Source organism: Danio rerio, chromosome 19 (genome assembly GCF_049306965.1).
Source record: "Danio rerio strain Tuebingen ecotype United States chromosome 19, GRCz12tu, whole genome shotgun sequence".
NCBI lineage: Eukaryota > Metazoa > Chordata > Actinopteri > Cypriniformes > Danionidae > Danio > Danio rerio.
In genome coordinates, this window is record NC_133194.1 from 31,714,028 (window position 1) to 31,738,312 (window position 24,285).

The 24,285-nt window shown below is 36.5% G+C and overlaps 1 long non-coding RNA gene across 1 annotated transcript; it reads right to left on the reverse strand.

Annotated features, from left to right (window-relative positions):
• Positions 1–725: 725 nt before the first annotated feature.
• LOC137488527 (uncharacterized) lies at positions 726–24,285 on the reverse strand. The gene is made up of 7 exons (XR_011007597.2): positions 24,206–24,285; positions 23,305–23,457; positions 3,009–3,114; positions 1,929–2,055; positions 1,667–1,752; positions 1,296–1,338; positions 726–1,186 (listed from the first exon to the last, which is right to left on the reverse strand). It is a non-coding gene; the product is annotated as an uncharacterized lncRNA (long non-coding RNA).

Genomic DNA, 24,285 nt, shown 5'->3' on the forward strand with positions numbered 1-24,285 from the left:
GTGTTACAGCGACCCCTTTAAATAGCTAAATGAGTACAGTTGTCTGTTGTGTTGAGGTATTTCCTGTATTTTCTGTTAAAACAGTCGGGTCTATGCCTATAATGTCCTTGAGAAATCAAAATTTACATTTTTTTTTCTAGGACACATTGGTATTCTTTAAATGAACAATTAATATGTGCAAGTTAATCCACTGAAAAAAAAAGATTGTTTTGGCCTGACCATTTGCTTCTTCATTTGGAGTGGTGGTTCTCTGTTGATGTCAGTTTGACAAATTCAGACACAATATTCTTAACCATGCCACTTTTATTGTTAGTTTGCAACAAGAGACATATATGTCTGATTCTCTCTTACAATATATCCAACATTATATAGGCTAGAGTACACAGCAAAATATGGGGACCCAAAACAACTCTATGGGTGTTAATTTCAACCCTTTGAAAGTGTCTCATGGGGTCCACTCAAAACAGAGTTAAATCAACACTTTCAAAAGGGTTGGCACATTGACACCGAAGTAAGGGTTAATTTCAACTCTGGGCAGAGTTAAAATATGTAACTATATTTAACACCGCCTGGTGTAATATATTGTTATTTTATTCAACTCTCTTGAGTGTAAATATGGTAAAAAGGTCAAATAGACTGTAAATTACAAAAGAAAATACATTTTATTTGAAAACATTCACCACTTCAACAATTCATTCAGTTTTTAAAATGCAACAATGTCAAATATGCTTTAAATGTTTTATTAGTACAGACAGTATCAACAAAATATGTATGACCAGTGCTCAAAAAGGCTGTTTCAGTCCTTTGGTCCAAACTTGATGTTTCATCAGTGCAATTTGAAAGTTCAATATAGCATCACTCATAGTTTACTTCTGAACGCATAGTTTTCTTCTGAAATTACATTTTAAACAACTTGGCGTGCAAATCTTTCACTTCTGGTGTTTCCTTGGTCCTCCATATCAAACACAGCAGTTTAAATGAAGGTACAAATGCTGTAAACTTGTGTGAAAACAAACTGGAGCTAGGAAATCTCATCAAGCATGTCCTGTGAATGAAGTGCTTCCCAGCCACAGGATGACCTTTTTATCCATGACGATGTAGCAGCTGCTGATCGCTCATCTGGTGGTTCCTGATGCACGGATATAGGGTGATGCTCATCTAAGAACTCTTCAAGACTCCAGCATGACTAAGAAAAATGATAAGAAAAATGTTTGAAAACAAATTGCAATCAAATTCTATGATATATTTAAAAGAACATTTAAAGTAAATAAAACATTCAAGAAATCTAAACTCACCTTTTAAAAATCTTCATGATGATCCACAACTTGACTCTCCCAGCTGGTTGAGGTGACAGGATATGGAAGAGTAGAAAAAACACATACATCACTGTTGGATCTCCAAAAACAATTAGGTTAACCACTATGACTAGAACTGGAAAAACAGGCAGCTGTCTGTCCACAATCCTGAATTTAACACAACACTTGGAGCAAAATTTAGAGGAGCTTAAAATCTTTTATATCATTTAGTGATGCTGACTTCCCCAAAATATTGGCCACAGTGTAAAAAATATTCATAAACTTACAGTTTTCTGTAAGCGTGTGTGTGCATGTGTGTGTGTGTGTGTGTGTGTGTGTGTGTGTGTGTGTGTGTGTGTGTGTTTCTTTACCAGATTCAACTTGTTAGGCCCTTTCAGGTCCAGTATTGACGCCACCTTTCCTGGAGTCCAGCAGATGTTTCAGGTCCAAATATAATCTAAAATATTAGGATAAGCGGAAGAGGAAAAGTGCAAAGCAAAGAGCAAAACATTATTTAAGTAACAGTTTACCCACAATACAAAACTTATCACCTTCATGTCATTTGTTATTCTCTAATGCTCTAATACCCTCTTAGCTTATTGTGAAACAAATACTGAACTTTATCAAACATACCTTCATTATTATCACCACATATGACCAAGAAGGTGTGCTTGGTCATTTCACCAACTCTGGAAATACACCATCCGTCTCTAATCAGCCACCGTCACAGGGTCTTGTGTTATTGTATAGAGAACTGTGGCTGTTAAAAAACAACAAAAAATTAGTATCCACACATATGCATAACCTTCAGATAAAAAAGAGAGATAAACATCACAAAGTATGCCTAACACTTTTTCAGATATCTTTTGATTTAGATGTTGATTATTGATAATAAATCTACAAATCAAACCTGTATCATCATTAGGCTGCTCAAATATGAATCAGTTGATTAATTTTACAGACAGGTGGCTGTTTACAACACACTAAATTGTCTTTAATAAAACGTAAATGTTGTGTACAGTACATGCTAAGTTTAGACAATAGTTTTAAGCACAATATCATGCGGGAGAAAAAGCTTGACTAAGATGTTCCTGACTACAGAAATAGCCTAACTTACTAACGTCAGACATCCCGAGTTGGCAAAAGTCATTTTTGTGGGATACAGAGTTGATTTGCGGGAGGTAGCGGGAGAGATGAGTACCTGAAGAGCAATGAGATGAGTTGCGCGCGACGTACCTAAAGAGAGGTGGGGGTGACTTGCGCGCGACGTACCTGAAGAGCTGGGAGGGATGCGGTGGAGAGGGGTGTGCAAAGTGTTTAATGACCGGGCGGGAGACGTGCGATTTCCAGGAGATTATCATTCATTTGCGGGCATCTACTTGGGCATGTGGGAATCTCTGTGCATTTGCGGGATAACGTTAACGTTAGTCCCGCAACTTCCGGGAGACTTCTGTAACGTCAAATGTCTGATAAAGTGCAAACGCGGTCATTTAAAGACATTAATGTTAACATTCCGACTTTAATGGTTGTCAACACTTAATATAATTACGTTATCACACGAGTCTATGGACTAACGGTATATGGACGGCCACGAATCAACCAGTTTAAAAGGGCCGCGGTGTTTAAAATAACCAAATTAACGTACACGAATAACAAACAATCATATGTTTTAGTCAGGAAGCCTTTTACAAGTAAGCATGTTCATTTACTCACCAGATATGTTTTAGAAACTCTCCAGAGCTCATGGAAACCGTCCTGTGTTGCCATTAGCATCCAGGCAGAGTAGGCTAGGCGCTCCGGGGATTCCCTCGCTAGTTTGCTTCGAATTAAAGGAGAAGTGTCGATTTTATTTTACAGATGGGTAACAACGCACAAAATGGCATTAAGCGTGACAGAAATGTGTTGAACATGTACATTTGATGTTTTTATGCACTATGTATGCGTGAGCATATATAAAAACATTCTTGAACAACACTTTACTCTGAAATGCTTCAACACCGAGAATTTAACTCTGAAGAATTTGCTGTGTAGTTATACTGAGACTGTTAAACATTTATTTTCATGCACAACTCTATTTTCTCTGTGTGAAAAAGCATATCAAATGCTCTAAACCCCAAAAAAATCAAAGTATGGTCTGCATTTATTGAGAAAATTTCTTATATAATAACCAGATAAACTAAAGTGTACTGAAAGATAATATTATAGTAGAGGTGTATAACGGTCACTTCTCAACCCAAAGTTTTTCTTTCTTTTCCTGTCTATTGTTATTTATTTAATTTCTTATGTATTTTCCTTTATTGCAAACTCTGGCTTGTTGCTAGCAATGTATGCTGGCTTTGTTTTATAATAAATAAACAATCACAAAAAAAAAAGCCTATCAAATGCTTGTCGAAATCCAACTCTAAAATGCGGTATGATTATCGATGGTTCTATGCAACAAACTGAACATTATTTACAACTTTATTACCTGCTATTCAAAGCCTATCCAGGTTCTGTCCATTAAAATAGACATAATTCGTGAGCGTGCGCTTGTGTCCTCTTCGTAGTAAACAGTTTGTCAGCACACATGTGATTTCGTGGTCATTACATTAAGACTGAAATTACATTTTTGGGTAAATCATACCTCATAGATACAATATGCTGACTCTTTCAACACCATTTGGAGGTGTCCATGTTGCTGAGCAATGTATATAAAGCATACCTGCCAACATTTTTCCCGGTAATCTCCCGTATTTTAGATGAATCTCCCGCAATCCCCTCGTTCTTTTATTTCTCCCAGAAAACTCCTGTAATTTCAATATTGTGTCTTTGGTACAGTATCTGCAGGTGCATAATATAGTTACTAACACCACAGTACAGTTTCTTTCTTATCCTGGTTCTCAACCAGGTTTTCTGCAGATATCATGATGCTAAATTTAAGACTTTTTAAGACCCTTTTAAGACTGTTAAGTATTAAATTTAAGACCTATATCACAATATTAAAAACACGTGAGAGAAAATGCAAGATCACAAAATTTGTGGTTAAATAAATTTATTTAAATTGAGCAAGTACTCAAGACAGGTTTGATGCATCATTGAACTACAGGAAAAAAAAACATCTTAAGGCTGATTTATACTTTCGCTGGCGCTGCATCGCTCACCTCCACTGACTGTGCACACACCTCACGAAATGGACTAGGCTTTTATACTTGACACGTTCACCGTTGGGATATTCTTTAAAACAACAGGGGCGGTCAAAAGAAACTCACGGTAAAGTCAGACGGATAAACAGTGAAGTAGGAAGTTTCCATAACTACAACATAACATTAATATCGTTCAATATTTTGACACTTATTTTTTTATTTATTTTTTTTCATAATTTATTATGATGATTCTAAAGTTTTATAATCATTCAAGATGTTTCTTTAATCAAACTTTGATGCATTTGCTTTCGTTCATATTTCGGACAGTTTATTAAAGTTAAATACCAATGACAAGAGAAAATGGGTTGCTCTTCAATTATATTTTTTAGCAGGGTAAAATTAAAAGCAAAAGCAAAAAAAAAAAAAAATTACAAAAAATACTGACTTTTTTTTTCTTTTTTTTTTTTGGCCCACTTAACAATTCAAACATTACTGTCTGGCTAGTTTCTGTCCTCTACTTATAAGCTAAAAAGGCAATATTGGTTCAACAATCCTGACCATTATCACCAATAAAGCCTAGAATTTGGGCATCAATATATTGTAAACTGATGGGTTTAATGATCCTTTTCCAGTTATCAAAAAAAAATATTTGTCACTTAATTTTAGTTTGTAGCTTTAACATTGTTTTAACTTCAAAATTGTAATATTTACATCAGTGTAAAATCTATAAATGGTGGAAAAACATATTCTGTAATATTAAAACCACATGGGTCTCCACTTTTGGCATGCATTTTTTTTTTTTTTTTCGTTTTAACAAACATCCTTTAGCTTTTTGCGAAATTGTATAAACATTCCTCCTTTCCCACTACTGTTGCAATTTCTAGCCAAGAATTATTGGTCATCTGGTTATCTCTATGATGATCACGCATGGACAAATCATTAAGATGTCTGTACAGGCGTACCTGTTTCAGAAAAAAATCTCTTCAAAGTGATTCATATTCAACTCAAATCAATGCAAACTGTTCACCCAAAATCTGTTCACTTCGTCAACTGAAATCATATCCAAAAGCGAACCTCCGCAAACACAGCGTAACATTCACCGAGTGCACTAAGGCTCAATAACAGAAAGCTGATTGGCTATTGCATATTGGTCTCATTTGTAGTTGTAATAACGGAAATTACATTAGGACTAGTGAAATAAAGGACTACAACAGCACGAAAACCAAGCAACAACAACAACAAAAATAATTTAAATGAGCATTAGATGTTTAGTATTACATGGACATGGGGAAAATAAGACCTGTGCAAAAATATTCAAGACCTAGAACAGAGAATTTAAGACTTTTTAAGGCCTAAAATTTCTATTTTTAATTTTTAGACTTTTTAAGACCCTGCGGACCCAGGGATCTCGCTCCCGAATACCCCCTCCCCTGCGTGGTTTCATTCTTAATCTATTTGGTTTTGGTTGGTGCTGTGATGAAACACGGACATTGCATGTGTGAGTGCACGGTGAGTTTTTATTTATCGTGTACTCATGTCTTGCGATCTCTTTGTGTTAGTGTTGTTAAAGCACGTGACCTGGTGTTTACATTTTGGCCACGTGCTTTAGTGTCATGTTTATGTAAACACACGGTTAATGAGTTCTCTCATTGGTTGCGTGTTCTAATCTCATTTTATGTGATTACATAGCTTGTGTTGTTTATTTTTTTTCATGTGCTCACCCGTCTATTGTCTAGTCCCACCATCATTGTTATCCCATTATTACTTTATTATGTTCACTTGTTTGTTTGGTAATTATTTCTGGTTATATTCTCCCCATGTCTGCTGTCCTGTGCAGGTTCGTCATCGTTAATCATCTTGCCTTGTCATGTTCAGCCTTGTCCAGCCCTGCTCCCCTTTGCCAGCCCAGTCAAGTTTGTTGTTTTGCCCCTCGGGGTAGTTTGTTTGGCAGTTTATTTTATTTTATTAATAATAAAAACCCATCATTTAGTTCTGAACTTAAGTCCTCGTCCTTTCCCCACACCACTGACCGTGAAGTGACCACAGTGAGCTTAACTTTGCAAGGGTTTCTATGAAATCATCATGGCATGTGATTTTTTTTGTTGTTTTTGTTTGTTTGTTTGGACAAACATCTGTTTATTACAGAATATTGACAAGTATTTGCAACAATCTAAAATAAAATTGATAAAATTGTATTTTATACTACAGTAGGTCTCTTCTGTAAACCATTGTGAAAATGGAAGATGAACATATATGTTTTTGCTAATAAAACCCCAATAAAAATGTATTCTAAAATTCATTTATTGCTTTAATAAAACCAACCCTGCTATTGTATACACCTTTCAAACAACAGCAGATTCCTCTGTGTTGATGTCTGAAAGATATACTTTGAAGGGAAAAAATGTTGTGTAACACCACCCACCACAGTAAAGCATCCTGACATTCAAGCTTGACTGAACACAAGCCACACTCTGCAAGGGGCCACCGTCGTGTTTCACAACAAATATGCTGGCCTCAAACTTATATAAGACTCCACGCCAACTGCAGACACTTACTTAACATTTAGAGCGCTGCGAGAGAGACAAATGGATGCATACAGTAAAAAAGTCAGCAGGAAACGCATGCATAGGTCAGCTGCCATATCTGGAATCGTCTAGTTTGAGCAAGCTTTCTGCATGCATGCGTTGACAGGCCATGGTATTGGTTAAAAAGTGTTAACACACAATCTTCCCTGTGGATTTCAAGGTTCAACGAGTGCTCTAGATATCTGTATGCATTCTGACTTCCATCGCCGAAAGCTTCTTGTCCTATGTAGAAATATAGACATGCACCATGATAGCCTGGAGTGCTGATACAAAAAGCATCATTGCATGGAAGCGAATGTATAAACCTCACAGGCAGTGGATATGCCCTGCTGAGATCGTTCGCCGGCGCAGCATGCAGATCAAAGACTAACAGTGCATTAGAGAAACTGTACAAGAGCCCTATAGGGTGAAATGTGCATTCTGGGATTGACACCGACTGCACACCTTCCACTCTTCTTGGCTTTCGCACTTCTTTAACCTGCAGGCTGCTGAACGCTGGCGGACTGGAGCACTGCCAAGGCCTTGGCTGAATTTCCTCAGAGACTCTGTGTATTATCCGTGAACGATGCTCATCGTGAAGTATGACTCCCACTTTCTCCCATCGGTTTGAACTTGGGGGGTGAGGAGGGGGTCGGGGGAGAATTATTTTTACCTGCCAATGATTCATGCACTGCTCGGTGAAACAGTATGTTTCCTGTTTACTTATTAATTATTTGACAGTTGTCTGAGTTCAGCCAGAAAGAACTACAGGGGGAAAAAGGATATTACTTATATCAGTAAGCAGAATCATAGGGCCCAGCACTACATACAGTTCTTGGCATATATGAGTACAACCCCCACAACTCTCTCATTTAAATTCATATTTTCTATAGGAAGTTTTACAGTATTATATTTGTGAATATATACTAGTGCTTTCAATCGATTAAAAAAAATTAACTAATTAATCACACTTTTTTTTTTTAAATTAATCGCAATTAATCACATTTAAAAGACTGAAACTTGTAATTTGGGCTATTTAAATGTTCAATTATTGTAAATGCAAGACAAAAAACTATTTAAATTCAAAATATAATTGTTTATTAGAATTTTTGTTTAACTTGAAACACAGAATTCTTCATGTAAACAACATACCCACAATAAACCATCAAGATCCTGGCTTGACAGCCATATTTATTACAGAAATAAAAAAACAGGCATGTTAATGCCATTTGAATTTCAAAACAATCAATACTGTCAAACAATCAATAAAGAAAACATTGATTTCCAAGTTGGATTCTAAGTGGACTGCAAAAAATGCTAAAATACAGGCACTGCAAACATGGAAAATGTAAAATTATAATAATAATAATAATAATAATGTATTGAATACAAACAATTGTACTCATTGTAAAGTTTGTATTGCTGTGAGTTGAGAACATTAATTATAAAGTAGAAACAATTTTGCTTAGTCATCCTTTACATTCAGTCAGTTGCTAAGACAGTCCAGTCTGTTGACATTATCGGGGGACAATGTCGACCTTTTCTTTTGAATGATGTGAGCTGAGAGTGCAACGCAATCTCATAACAATTTGTAACTTTTTGATTTAGTGGCTATGGACAACGACGTTTAGGCAGATTTAGGGGGCGGGCGCGGGCACACACACAGACACAGAGACAAACAAAAACACACACACACACACACAAAACGTGCACAGGACAGGGCAGCCGCAGCGACTCCCTTCAGATTCAACACGCATGATCGCCTTCATCAAATTTGCTTCAACTAAGCGCTCTAAAGTGACGTTGTATTTCACAAGGATTCTGACACAACAACACAAAGCATACACTTTGCAAAAGTTGTGTTTAAGGGGGAAACACGTCAAACTTACAGAAACATTGCAGGGCGCATGCTGAAAGGCAGAGGAATGCGCTGTCTTTAAAAGCTCGCAACTTCATCAGGCACTTTCTGAGTACATTTACATGGACACCAATAATCCGCTTTTAATATGATGAAGATAATACTCTTATAAAGAGTCTACCATGTAAACAGCAATTTTTGATTACCTTAAAGGACCACCGAGTCACAAAATGCGGAGGTTTTTCTTTCCATTCGACATGCGGTATCAAATTCCATTAAAACTGAATTCGACAGTTAAAAATGAAACATACAAAATTGCATGAGACTCTGGAGGAAACGCTGGATAGCCTGGTAATGCGACATTAATTGTTTTATACTAAAACATGCCTTAAAAAAAAAAACTGCAACTGTGTTAATTTCATTATTTTTTTATGCGTTAAATATTTCAAATTAATCACATGCGTTAACGCACTAATTGTGACAGAACTAGCATATACATTTGTTTAGTCAGTACTGAAGACAAATTGGGAGCTAATCTAATAAAATAACTTACAATAATAGTTCAAAAGTAGCAAAAATCAAGAGAAACAGGAAATGTATACAATTTTGTTAAAATTGTGTAGTTTTTTAGCATTATTATCTTTCCATTGATGTTCTGCTACTAAAATTTTATTTTAATTAATGTATCCGTTTAATGAAGCTGTTTTTGTTCAACATATATATATATTACCCATATTCACTGGGTAATATAATATTAATTTTCAAAATAGGGTGTACTCGTACAGTTGAAACCAGAAGTTTACATACACTTTAAAAATAGTTATGTGCCTTTTTATACAAAGTCAGATGTTAATGTGACTAAACTTTCTCTCTTTTAGGTGAGTTAGGATTATCATTTTTTATCATGGGATGATCAAATGTTTGTCATGTGTTTCTGTTATGCTTAATAGCTGAATAATAGACTTGAAAGTCAAGTCAAGTCAAGTCAAGTCATCAGAAAAAGCTCAGATGATGGTGTCAAGGTTTTGGAAGTTTCTGATTTGGAAGTGGATCTAATTGGATTTGCATTGTAAACATTAACTACAAGTTAAAAAGGCATTCATTTTTATTTCATATATTAAGGTTTTAGTTTTGATACTTCCAAAATCATTCCACATAAATCTGCAGATTTTCACCAAAATTATGCGCAGAAAAAATATCCGCAGATTCCGTCTGGCCCTACTATTAAGTTTGCACAAGTGTTAATGTAATCTGTACAAACACTAAACTTTGATTTGGTTGACACTGGGTGTGTTCTGTTAATTCTCCTAATTACTAAAACTAAATAAATAAAAACTGAAATAAATAAATAAACCACAAAATTTTAACTAAACTAAAACAAAACCATTAATGAAAAGACAACATTTTTAAGAATAAAAACTAAACTGGCATCTACAGCAAATCCCCCCAAAAAATATTAAATTAAAAACTAATTTAAAAAACAAAACTAGAATAACCTTGGTGGAATTATGCAAAAGCTTCTCAGAGATAAAGCCTCAGATAAAGTTTGGCAGTAAATAAAGTATATAATACGACAGTGCTCAAAACAAACGCAGCTCCAAGCAAGTCTTGACCGCATTGCATTTATGTATCACTTTAGCAATAGATTTTAGGAATTTCAAAGGTCCTGACAGATAAATAACTGCCTTAGAAAGGCAGGAAATAGGATGAACTATTTTGATGTTTTTCCTCACAAAATTATGTTTCATTATCTACTAAAAGTACATCTTCTCATTTTGACACTCTTACTCCCAAGACACATAAAATAAGTGTTTATACACTTTAAAAATGCAGGGTTAGTGGTTTGATCAAATCTCTAACCCCAAGTATGAATCATCTAAACAGCGATGCTTGCCTTAGCAATTACCGCTAATCATAATGACTAGCACTGGAAGCATACAACATTCAAATGTTGCTCCATGACACCAAACACAAGGCGGTTTGATGTTGTGCGAGTCAAGGATTGATATTGATTTTTGGTCACACAAATCTTCAAGGATGTTCCATCTCGTAAACATTTTGCCATTTCGAAACAGAGGCCACAATCGCAACACGCGGAGCAAATGGGCTGGAAAAACAGCTATATTTTGAGCAGACCGATAAAGACAACAAAGAATGTGCTCTGTAAAGCTCATGCTGCTGCTGTCACACTGAAGTTACGATGCTCTCAAAGGTGCTGTTCCAAATGCTGTTATTGTGAGGCGCCACTTCTCATCACCAAAAGCCCCTCAGGTATGACCCACACATCTCCTTCATTCCAGATCCCCCTTGTGGATTTGACACGTTCCGCTTCCACAAGCTTCCACCCTAAAGGAAAGAAACCGTCTCTCTGGAACGACGCAAAAGAGATTCTCATTCCGGACCATGGCACTCAGAAGCCAATCTGAGCATTTATTAGAGGCGTCAGAGCAATCAGAGGACTCGCGATTGTGGCGAACGAATGAATAACTGATTTCCAGAGGTTGGGGTTAAAAGGCTCAGGAGGCCCCTGTTGTGGGCGCCAGGGCCCTTGCTGAGAGATGCTATTGGCATATGGATTGGGAGGTGAATTTCACACTCCACTAGGAGCAGTGTCATTATGATTCTGCTCGCTCGCCCTCTCTCGCTCTCCTTCCTTCTCTGTTTCTCTCTCTCTCTCTCCAAAGCTTTTGGAGCTCCAGCCGAGCAGAAAAGCCTCAACCCAAAAGCTTAATTACAAATCTACCCTGAGGAGGAAAGGAAAATATACTCTGTCGCCCTCAAACACACACACACACACACACACACACACACACACACACACACTAACAGTCTTGTGCTCATTCAACTTGGTGGCGTGTGTTTGTGGTTTCTAAAGCAATCCTCAGCAAAAAAGGGAAAGTGTTTATGAAGAGTGAGACCAAAAAAATAAGACGTTAGTGAACATTTATTTATCATATGAAAAAATATTTCTGGTATATCGTCACCTTGGAATTATAAGGTTCTACGTGCGTTCTAAATGATTTTGAGATGTTGAGCTTCAAAGTTTTTGCATTCCACTTAACAAACAATATGTGTGTAACAGTTCTTTTTCATACATCAACATGACAGAGACCCTAAATGTACTGTAAATTATCAAAATTCTTATAATTTGCAAATTGGGGTAAAAAAAAAAAAAAAAACTGGCAAATGCAGATTAGACTGGCAAATGCAGAAGTAATTTTCCGCTTAGAATTATAAGGTTCTATCTGGCAGATAATTAATTGAAGCCTTAATTTTCAAAAAATACATTGAGTCTGCTTATCAATTAAAAAAAAAAATTACAATTGGTGTTGTAACAATATGTTGATGTTTGAGTAAGTTACATTTTTGCTTTCCATAACATTTTTTAAAATGTTTTAGGGTGAATATATTTTCTTGTTCAAATTAAGCATACAAGGCTGTGCTAAATATTGTCCAGTGCAGGTTTTAATTTTAATGTAATTAATATGGTCATATTTATTGAATTATATGCTTTATATGAACCCTGCAGGCACAGGACGTCAACATGTCATGGGGACATTGGATTTTGTTTGGATTTAAAAATTGGGTTGATGTCAGAACCCAAAATCAGGCCGACATCAATGTCCAATGTCCAACATAAAACCAAAATCAACCAAATATCAATGTCTAATTCTGTTATATCTTGACGTTGTGTGGACGTTACCACTATGACATCTATCAGAGGTTGGATTTTCACTTTTCAACAGTACCTAAAATCAACCAAATATCAATGCAATTTGACGTCTTTATAGGACATCAAAATAAAGTTGTCCCTAAATGCTGATTAGACATTGAATTTTGGTCACCTGAAATAAATATCTACATCTAACCTAATATTATCGTCTTATGATTTTGTATGCCTGCTGGGAATTGTTGAGATATTTAATTATATGCCCCATGAATTAAATTATTTATTAGGAATTATTTATCAGAAATTAAAGTATTTGCCCTTTCAAGGCTTAATATCAAATTTAAAGATGTTAAAAGAAAACAAACAATGAGCAAATTTGTTTAGTAAACACTGAAAAATGTTTCACTGGTTATATACACACACAAATAAAACTTCCACATTTAATATATTACTTTTTTTAATAACTGTTTCTTTTTTAACAATGTAAAATTTAACATTTCATCTCAATGACAAAAAAAATGCTTTTAAATCATCGCATTCACAAACATTTTTTTTCAGTTTCAGGTTTCTGCTCAATTGTGTGTGGTGCCGCATTATTAAGTCGACTCTGATTTTGTGTTTCTTTCTGGTCTTACCCAAGTGTGCCGCAAGCCTACGTTTGAGTGAAGGTTTCGGCCGTTAGATCGCCCCCTGGGGGCTGGCTGCAGTACAAGTCATAAAGCCCGCCTCCTCCGTGTTAATGAAGGAGACTTGAGCCCAAATAAAAAAAAATATTACACTTGCAATAAAATGTCCCGAAAGATAGTTCTGGTCGATTAAGGCACTGGTTATTGTGCTGAAATAGGTGCAGATCTTCATTTTTGTAAACAGTTTGTTTTTAGCAGTAATTTAATGCTGGGCGTGTCATCGTGATTGACAGCTGTGATTGACAGTTTCTCAAAGCGCGGCGTCTGAGCTTCGGCAGGAGACTGAAGTAGACTGAAATGTTATTATTCGATTTCTGTGTTATTTTACCATGACAATATGAGTTCAGCAGTAAACTATAGTTTCTGACATACATGATCCTGGTGGAACACTGTTTATTCGCTAAGTTCAGGGCTTTTTTCGGGCTTTATTAGTTTGCTGATACACGCCTAGCCACCCAGATAGCAAAACACAGTTCCGGCTAGATTCTCGCCTGCCGGAGACTTATCTCTTAGAGCTCAGACTGACTAATGTTACCTCTGCTGGACCTACTCCGGATGCCTGGACTCACTGCCCGATTCCAGTCCGAGTCAATCGAGCCAGATGCGGCGGCCGAGCGAGCAGGCGCTGCCGCATGCGAGACGGAATCAGCCCGCGACGCCGCGAGTAAGTTATGCGCTGCGGCCTGGAGCTGGCGCGATTGAATATATAAAACCCTCATATTTGTTAACGTTATTACATCCATTTGTGTTGATATGACAGCAAATGCATGATGAGAAGTTCGGGGGGCGTAGTTGATTTTACATAAAGCGTTTGATTGGAAGCTCGACTCTGCTTATTTTCGCGGCTCCTCCTCTGGCTCCATCAGACAATCCTTCTGCGCATGTCTGGCTCCAATTTCAGCAGTCTTTTGCGACAGTTTGTGCCCGTCAAGCAGGCGTTTTGCCCTCAAGGCGTTCAATGGGAAAAAGGGCTGTCGCGTCGTCCATATTTTTTACAGTCATTGGTCTTACCCTCTGTCGACCGGTGAAAAAACAAAGAAAAATGATCCTGATTGGTCCTTATGTGTTCATTCAAAATGCTGATTGGCTCACAGAAAGAACCTTATAGAGCCAAGCTTGGCTTTGTAGATAAAACCTATTTTGTTTTTTTTAATAAAAAGTCTTAAAATGTAAACAACTTGTACAAAAACATCACATAATGTAAATAAGTTGTCATTTAATAAGAATATGTGAATAACTCAATTAAAAAAAATGTTAAATTAATTTTAAGGTGAAAATACGAGAAAAATCCATTGGGAAATTATTGGTTTTACTGCATTTGTGATTTGGAATTATGCATTTGAGTAAAACCTAATTGCTGCTTAACTTTTTATGCCATTTCTTTCAAATTTAAAAAAAAAAAGTCATGTACAACATTATTAGCATAAAACACTAACAAACCTTTACTTAAACCTAAAACCTATGAATCCAGACAAACTAAAAATGCTTGAGAGGTCTTCTAATTTTACTTTATATCTATATATGTATCATATTTGTGTCAAATAGTCATTACAATAAAGCATCTCTAGAAAAAATAGCCACCACAACAAAAGATTCAAAATGCTCTCATTAAAAGACTTTAAACAAGTTCATTCCCTTTTGCCCAGCCCTGTGTTCTTTCTTTAGACAGTAACAGCGCAGCTAGACCTTAACATTAACCTGTGGCAAAACCAGACCACTTAATGTGGCAAAAACTATGAACCTCCCCCGCTAAGGTAATGAACGCATCTGCTTCTTTTCTGAGTGAGATTGATCGCGCTGATGAAGGCAACACTCATCATAGCCTGGACTAATTTTTCATCCTTACGAAAAGTATGACAGAACATCTACACATGCAAAGCGCAAGTTGATTGGGAACAGCTTGCACATCCCCATCCTGACAGCATGCAAATGTATTCTCTGGGTCATAATGATACTATCCTTAATGAAATTAATTGCAATCAGAGGCTGCTTTCTCCCTTCACAAGGACGTAGGCAATTAAGGTCACCTAGCAGAGCAACCTCGGTTAAGCAGCTCTCATGCAAATGAGATGCAATCTGAAAACTAGTTAATTTGGCCTCTTGACATTACCAACAGGCATTTTGGAGGGGTGGGGGGGGGATTAAAAACATGCAAATGCAATGCAAATGACCACATGATGAACAATTTCTGAAGTCTACTACTACCTACTACAGTCTTTGCATAGTACATTGGTCCAACTTCATTGGTTGGTGCAACTGTAGCATTACGTAGACAACAATTGCTCAGTCACATTATACAAGGTCTTACTTCATACATCAAGGCCTTACTAGGTATATTTAAAACTTCAAGGCAGGTGTGTTGAGGCAAGTTGGACCCCAGACCTAAATGTTCATGGAATAGATTCAACAAGGTTTTGGAAATGTTGCTCCGAGATTTTGTCCATGACAGATTGATATGACAGCATCACATTGTTGCTGCAGATTTATCAGCTTAACATCCATGATGCAAATCAGATTAATTGAAATGACATAATTTTTTGAGTTTGATTTACCAGTTTGAAAAGTTTACCAAAGTGACGTTGGTTTTGGAACTCTGACTTTAGAATTCTTCTCATTTCACAGGGGTCAGACAGGAGAACAACAAAGAGTCGAAGAGCAGAGGTGGTACAGATGTATCAGCACCTCTTCAATTACTTGGAAGAGAGATTTAAAAGACTCTGAGGGGTTCACACACACCGAACGAGAAGCCCCCCTTGTCATACCACAACATTCAGCAACTTTCCATGGCAAATAGAAAACAAAGATGTGATGTAGAGAAGGCTACTTGCAGATGTACACTTTTGTATTTAGGGGTACATGTGAGCATGTGACACTTTTACAACCCATCCTACTGTAGCACGGGGGTGTTGGAGTGTCTGTAAATACTATACTGTCACTCAGCCTTTTCCTACTTCTTTTACCCCTCAAATGAAGAACAACTTAATTTAAAGCATACCAGAGACTTAAAGGGGCCCAAACTGTGCCAAGTATATGTCCTCCACAGCTTTGCACCAACAACAGCAACCTGAACGTTTGATGCAAGGATGATCCATATTGTCATTTGGTTTATGCAAAACTCCTGACCATTTAAATGTCACAGTAGAAATCAAGACTCGTCAGCAAGGCAATCCTTTCTCCAGGCTTTTATTGTCCAACTTGTAGCCTTAGTTTGCTGTGCTTTGTTGATAAGAGTGTAACCATTGTGCTCTTCTTCTGCTACAGTTGCTCACCTACTTCAAGGTTAGGAATGTTGTGTGTTCAGATATGCTCTTCTCCAGACCTTAAGTCCAAGAGGTTATTTCACTAACAGTTGTCCATCTCTCAGCCGAATCCTGTTTACATGTCTTCTCTGGCCTCTGGTATCATCAATGGATTTTTTTGACCACAAAACTGCTGCTGGATATTTTCTTTTTTAACCTTTCTTTGTAAACCCTGGAGCATAAAGAGAGAGTCCACAGAGCACAGAGAGAAATGGTATAGAAGGCTTCTGTGCAGGCTTATATATTCTTGTTCCCTAGCTTTAAACCAAAATTCCTGAGAAATATCTAAGATCTCATAAGATGTTGTGAAGTATAGTTTACTCACAATATTACTGGTATGATTATGTAAGGTTAGAACCTTAAGACAGAGTTAAAGAGTTCACACTTCACTAATGATTGATACTGATGGCAAGTTTGGCATACTGTCCCAAGAGAGAACCCTGGATTTGAGCTCAGGTCTCCTGCCTGGTCATTTAGCATAGAAGGGGGTCTGAGATCAGGTAGGTCTTGAGAGCTCCTATTGGTATAGTAAGGAAAAGAGACATGGGGGATTCTTCAAAAACAAAGATAAGGGAGGTTAAAAAATTAGCTATTTATATAGGCTTGAATTCATCTGATTGGTTTATTTATGACAGTTGATGTGGGGTAATCCTCTTTAAATTAGTTTGTTAAACTTCACTGAGTTTTTTTGGGATATTATACTATAAAAATATTCATAATAATATATACAATTATAGGGAATATTATATGAATAAAGCATTTATAGTGACCTCATATTACAAAATAACATATGTTTTAATTTAATGCTTACTTAGTTGTCCCAGTTGATCTATCTTTCCTCCCCACTCAATTTAAACGTCTGTTTTGTGCACATTTACATGCCTAAATGCATCGAGTTGTTGATTTGATTGGCTGATAAGATAATTACATTCATGGTCAGTTGAACAGGAGTCCCTAATAAAGCAGTGAGGGTATGTTACATTAATTTTGCTTTAACACTATAAAATGGATTGAGTTAGTCACTTGTGTGTACTTAATTGCAATGTGCTGTTTCTGTAACAAACTGGCCACTCACCAGGACAGTGCTGCATATCTGTGGCATGCCAATTTAAACTGGCGGTCACTCGCTGCTGCTTATGCAGGGGGCACAAATTACCTCATCCCCGACGGCCAAGGTCAGTGAATGAAAGAGACAGGCCAACGTGCCAAACTTCAGGGATTCTACCTCACTAAATCCTTTCATTAAGCCTATGTTGCTACAACATGGACGCTACAATAGGAATATACTAATAACTGCTTTCATATCTCACCTTTAGTTCAAAACAAAGCAGGAATCCTCATCAAATAAACTCCCACAGACTCAATAATGCAATTCATTTAGAACTATAGACAATCATACTTCAGAATCAAACATAATGTAATTTCTCTTGCAAGAAGGAGTGTGACAATAAAAGCATGGAGTACAAAATTATCATTCCAATGTGTGTTAATGTGTTTATTTTAATTTTTAATATAAGAAAAAATAGATTTAACAATTGTTCTGTTGGTTGACTGGTTGGTTGCCATACAATGAAAATGCAGCCACAATGAAAATCTAATTACATTGCATTATCACTGCATTTTGGGGCCAAAAGATAGAGGTGATCTTATCCAATTATTTGGCTTTTTAACACCTATTTTATTTGTCTTTCAATCATCTATAAGCTAAAATCGAGATCTATTTCCATTCAATTAACAACTAATGCACAGAATAAAGTTGCTTTTTTATAATATTCTTATTGTAAAAGCTTTATTTTTTGAGTAATTCATTACATCTCAATACAAAGAAAGCATCTGTACCTTCACATTGCATCTAGTTGTGAATTTAAATGTAATACTGAAATGTAAGCAACAATTACCTTCTGGTTGAATGATGGTTTTGTCACGCATCATAATATATACTGTAAAGACTTGCTAATAAATGTATGTATAAAAACTGTGACTACCCAAACAATAAATTGACTCCTCAAGAATTCCTTCTGTTATTCCCATCTGGAAACGAAACCATCTGGATCAATCATACACATTCTTCCTGACACCAGACAACTCTGTCTGATTAATTATCCATCACTGAACTGCCTGCATTGTGACTGTATAGTTCTTATATAGACACTGAACACATATATAATTAAGCAATCTTATGTAAGCTCAGTAGGCAAACAGAGAATATAACAAAAATGTGTGATTATTAATTGTATTTAATGTGACCTAAATTGTGTACTTATTATTTGTTTAGTATTTATTTAATTCTATACTTAAATGTATATTGTTATTTGTTTAAATTAATTCAAGCAAATTCAAATAATATTTATTCATTTTCTTGTCGGCTTAGTCCCTTTATTAATCCTGGATCGCCACAGTGGAATGAACAGACAACTAATCCAGCAAGTTTTTACGCAGCAGATGCCCTTCCAGCCCCAACCCATCTCTGGGAAACAAATAACATTCAGTTCAATTAAATTAAATGCAAGAGCAATTATGATATCTATCCAGTACATGTCATGTCATGCATGTTTAAGCATAATTTGATATGCTTGTGTGTGTCTTGATCAACAATGTAAAAAAGTAATTCCAGCTTAAAAATGTATTCACCCTTCATTCCTTTAACTAATGTTTATTTTGCTGGTGCACATTTTTATTAGGCGAACAATTAATCTGCTGAAAAAAGATGTATATTTTGGTAATCGTCAATAAATTATCATCTGATGTTTTGCTTCTGCACATGCAGTTCTTCCAGGTCAGTTTGATGGTTACAGCCACAATATTCTTTACCATGCCTTTCTTACTATTAGTTTGCTGTGAAAGAATAGTGCACAAAGAGAAAGTCCCGCCCCTACTTAATATTCCGTTTCTGCTGGAAGTATATCATAATCAACATATTGAAATTAAAGTCTCAGCAAGTTCCAGTTCACATAGACTTTAAATCAGGGGTGTCAAACGTACAGCCCACAAACGGGTTTAATCAGATGATTCTGTAAAGTATAAAAATTTTATTTTTCAATAAAAGAAACAGCTGTTCCAATTGTGTCCACCCGATGGCACAATAGCAATTGCCAACTGTTAATTTCTTCTGATCCAAAAGCCTGAACCAGCGTTAGTTTGAAAGCCTTCTCAGAAAGAAAGACCACATCTATGCCCTGCCACACCACACTGAGGTGTTCTCAAAAGAAAACGTAACTATTTTTATGTTTCGTCAGTTGTCATACAAAAAGGGACGATATAAAAAAAATGTGTGGCATCCAACAACCACACACCAAATCCCAACTGTCATTGGTGGATGGGCAAATCATACTAAATTGTTCGAATGAGATCTTTTGAATTCATATGAATTAGTCACCAAAACATTGTGAATTGCTGTAATATTGTGTTGTCCTCAGGCTCCAGCTTTATGTTTTGTGTTGATCGTATTAAAACAAAGAAAACAATCTGAAGCTGTTGTTTTTAAGTTATATATACCATGATTTTACCGGTCCGGCCCACTCAGGAATAGATTTTCCACCATGTGGCCCCTAAGCTAAAATGAGATGACATCTCTGCTTTAAATCATAATGAGGGAGTGATGAATGCTTGATAATATGTAATGTGTTCATTTTGAGCAGCGTTCACAAATAAAACAAAAAGCAAAACTATTGCTAAAACCTCTGGCTTTTCTGATGACAATTTTTTTGGGGGGTGGAAACAGTATATCATATAAGGAATCAATAGTTTGTTTTTTGACTTTACATATTAGTTTATTAATGGTCACACTTTATTTTAATAGTCTGTTTGTTGAATTTAAGTTACATTGCATCTACATGCCAACTAATTCCCATTAGATTTTAGGTAGACTTTTAAGTTGGGGTTAGGGTTAGAATTAGTGCAAGTTGACATGTACTTGTAAAGTCTCTTACAGTCAGTTAAATGTCTGTTGAAGGAGCAGTATCAACAGAAAATAAGCAGGCAGTCTACCAATACTCAAATGGACTATCAAAATAAAGTGTTACGTTATTATTATATATTTTCATTGGCATATGAAATATTTAAAATAAATTTGTGAGAAGTCAAGTTTGCAACAGGTTGTATATAGTGTATAAATTTCATTCATTTCTATGGTCTACAAATTGATGGACTGCCAAACAGAAAGTCAGTGGACGTCTGTGCTGAATGATTGTGAAAGGCACTCATGGTTCTAGTTAAGTTTTGTCCAATGGTAGAGCCGTGAACCCTTCAATCTACCAAATTTCGACCCATGTCTGTTTGAGTCATCTTGCACCTCTGTCACATTTGCTGTTTGTGCATGGGTTACGTTTCTTTTTGATGTCCGAACAGGAAAAAGGTAAAGAAAACGAATAAAGGAATCATATGCTTAATTTGTTTGGTCCTCCACAATTTTGTCAAATCTGTGACACTGAACATTAGATCATTTTCACATTTTTGGGTTTCTCAGCAGTGGAAGTCATCATAGTTGGGTAAACTTAGAGAGCGGTAAATAAGAGATAATAAAAATACATCCTTGTGATATACAATTTTCTTAAATAAAAAAAAGAAAAACTCCATGACAGTGTTATCATGACTTTCAGAAAAAGGAAAAAAAATACTGTGAGACTGATAAAAAGCCAGAAGAGAACAATCTTAAAGTTACTGTCCCGCCCAAAGATGCAGATTTAAAACAGATTACTGTCAGATTGTCATCCTTTTATGACAAGACAGTTAAACAGTAAAAAACACAAGACTTTGGCTGCCATTGTTTCTTCATACACTTTTTTTTGGAAGTCAGTCACTAGTACTGTGCTTCAATCAATGCACATCACGTATGCTATTAAAAGTGACAACAAGTGATGATTAGTCTGCTAGCAATGTCTTGTTTAACATGTTTCTTGTCGACAAAATATTTTTTCCATATTCTGAAATATCAGAATTGTAAACAAACATATTGTGTATATTTAGCTAATAAATATATCATTCATTCATTTTCCTTTAGCTTAGTCCCTTTATTTATTAAAGGTCGCCACAGTGGAATGAACCACCAACCTATCCAGCATATAATTAACACAGCGGATGCCCTTCCAGCTGCAACCCAGTACTAAGAAACATCCATACACACTCATTCACAAACATACACCAATTTAGTTAATTCAATTCACCTATAGCGGATGTCTTTGGACTGTGAGGGAAACCGGAGCATCTTGAGGAAACCCAAGCGAACATGAGGAGAACATACAAACTCCACACAGAAATGCCAACTGACCTAACCGAGACTCGAACCAGCAACCTTCTTGCTGTGAGGCAACAGTACTAACCACTAAGCCACTGTGTCACCCAGCTAATGATATATTTTTTTCATATATTCCATTTTATTTAATTCATAATCAAATTAAATGTCAAAAAGCAAGATATTTACTTTGCAATCAAGTATATCCATTTAGTGAATATCATGTATAATATAACATATCAAAAACATGCTGAAGAGATAAGCAGTATGATGCAAGGCCTGCATGTCCATGCAAAAAAATGACTGTAGACAATTATATCCAACAAACGAAACAAAACACAGGCAGCCCATTTAGTATAAATGATGCCAAACACGTGCAGTATGGGGTAATGTTTTGGGCAGCCATTTGGTCGGTAGACAGAAAAGACAGCTGTCCGGCTGCTTGTGGTAAGTCAGTCCACAAATCAGGCATCTGGGTTTAAATCACAAACATCTGCATGAAGCAAAAGAAAAAGACACATTTCCAACTGGCTAACCCTCATCATTGCACTAAGAGGCAAAAGCAATGCAGAAAAGCATGATTGTGATGTGATATCAAACAAACCTGCAAGCAACCAGCAAGAATCCTTCCATGAGCATCCTATTACAACACTCAATTCAACTGCCTCGGTTTTTGCTACAGCGTCAACACACAGATCTCACATCTCCCTTTCTTACTGTGCAAACTGAAACTCTGGGTAAGAACACCTATCCAGACTGATTTCAAAACAGATTTTGTGTTTTATGTGCTCACGGTGATGCATATAGCCCTGTTGATTGTATTACAATAACATTCTATCCGGGTTTACACCATCCACAGACCTCTGGCCAGCACTGCCGACACACCGTGGCAAAAAAGGATTCAGTTGAGCAGTCAGACTCACTACTGAAACTCTGAAACACAGAGCAGAGGGAATGGAGAACAGCCTGCTTCTGATTGGCCACGTAGGATGCGGCGAATAGCAGCGTAGCGTAGCTCTCAACCAATCAGCACCCATCAAAACAAGCGATGTGCTTTTATGAATGAGGAGAAGCGTATGCTGTACACGTGTAGCGACTCTACGCTGTGGAGATGTTTAAACGTTCATATGCATTAAGTAGACTCAACCACATGCTCTATAACCCAATACTATCCAATTATAACTTATAAAACACACTCATTTAGGAAAAAAATCTGATCAACAGGGTGTAAGCACGTGGGCTGAAATGAAGTGTGGATTTTTGCAATTGTCTGGTTTGACATTTCCCAATGGAGCCAGTATGGACAACAGCAGCAGCTGAATGAATGAAGCATTAATCAGGGGCGCACAAATATCAGTTTTCACATAACCAATGAGAACAGCTGCAGCCATTTGTTTTAACTGCTGGATGCTTACTATAATTTGAATAACTGATAAAATCTGTGACTTTCCATGAACCTAGTGTCTGGCAAGCAAAACTGGGGAATTAGGTTAAGTGCGTCTCGGGCCTTTTTGGTGTCCCAACAGCGCCTCCTACAGGCGGAGAAGAGCAGCGGCCACTCAAAACAAATTACATCATACCTCGCCTGGCCCATTCACTGCTGTTTTCTTGCAGACAAAGAGCAGACAGACTCAGAGCTGATACATTAGTGCACGCGTGCTGAGATAAGGGACATCTGTAGAAGAACCAGTCCGTCTGTTCATTCTGACGACACTGTCTCTGCTCTGATGGACCTGACAGAAATATTGTGAAATTAAACAGTTAATCACCAGGAATTTAAAAAAGGCATATAAATGTTTTACAGCGAGCAATGTTTTTCATCTTGAAAGGTGCTGCTAAAAGAAACCATATGACGTGACGTTAAATATGCACGCCTTTATAAAATATGAATATAATAATAGTGAAATGGTCTTTGGTTATTAAAGAAGCAATGTACATTAAATGGCAACGCATTGATTTTATGAGTAAAAAAAAGCCTGTCAAGATTGTGGCTGAGAGGCATTTCTGTCTTTCAAATGAAGAACATGCCATCTAATGGCAAGTGAGGGAAGGACAGTCTTCACAGGAGCTGTGTGGCAAAAATTTGTGATAGATGTGATCATTCGAGTTGGCCTTAATCCAAATTAGGGGTAAGTAATTTAAAAAAAATACCAACCTAACAGCGCACTGAGTATGTTTTTAACATTATTGGGTACGCAAATTACCTAAATGTAAGCAAACCATGTGTAATTCTATTGGGAATGGACACAGTTTGAACTATTTGCAAGTAATATTTTAAAATATGTACACGTTCACTTTTAATTGTATGTCGTGAAAAGGTTCGTTAGATTCTATAAGGGTTTTTAATGAATCATATTTGACTTTAAAATGATCACTATTTGAGGGAAATAAATAGCCTTTATTACTGGATATTATAGTATATAATATTTCAATCGTAACACAAATATTTTTAATGTTTCACCAACAGTTAGGCCTACTTACCTCACTCTCTTGCATATTTACAGTCCGTGTGAAGCAAAGTTCATACAAATCACGCTAACTTGAGTGCAACATTAAACAGT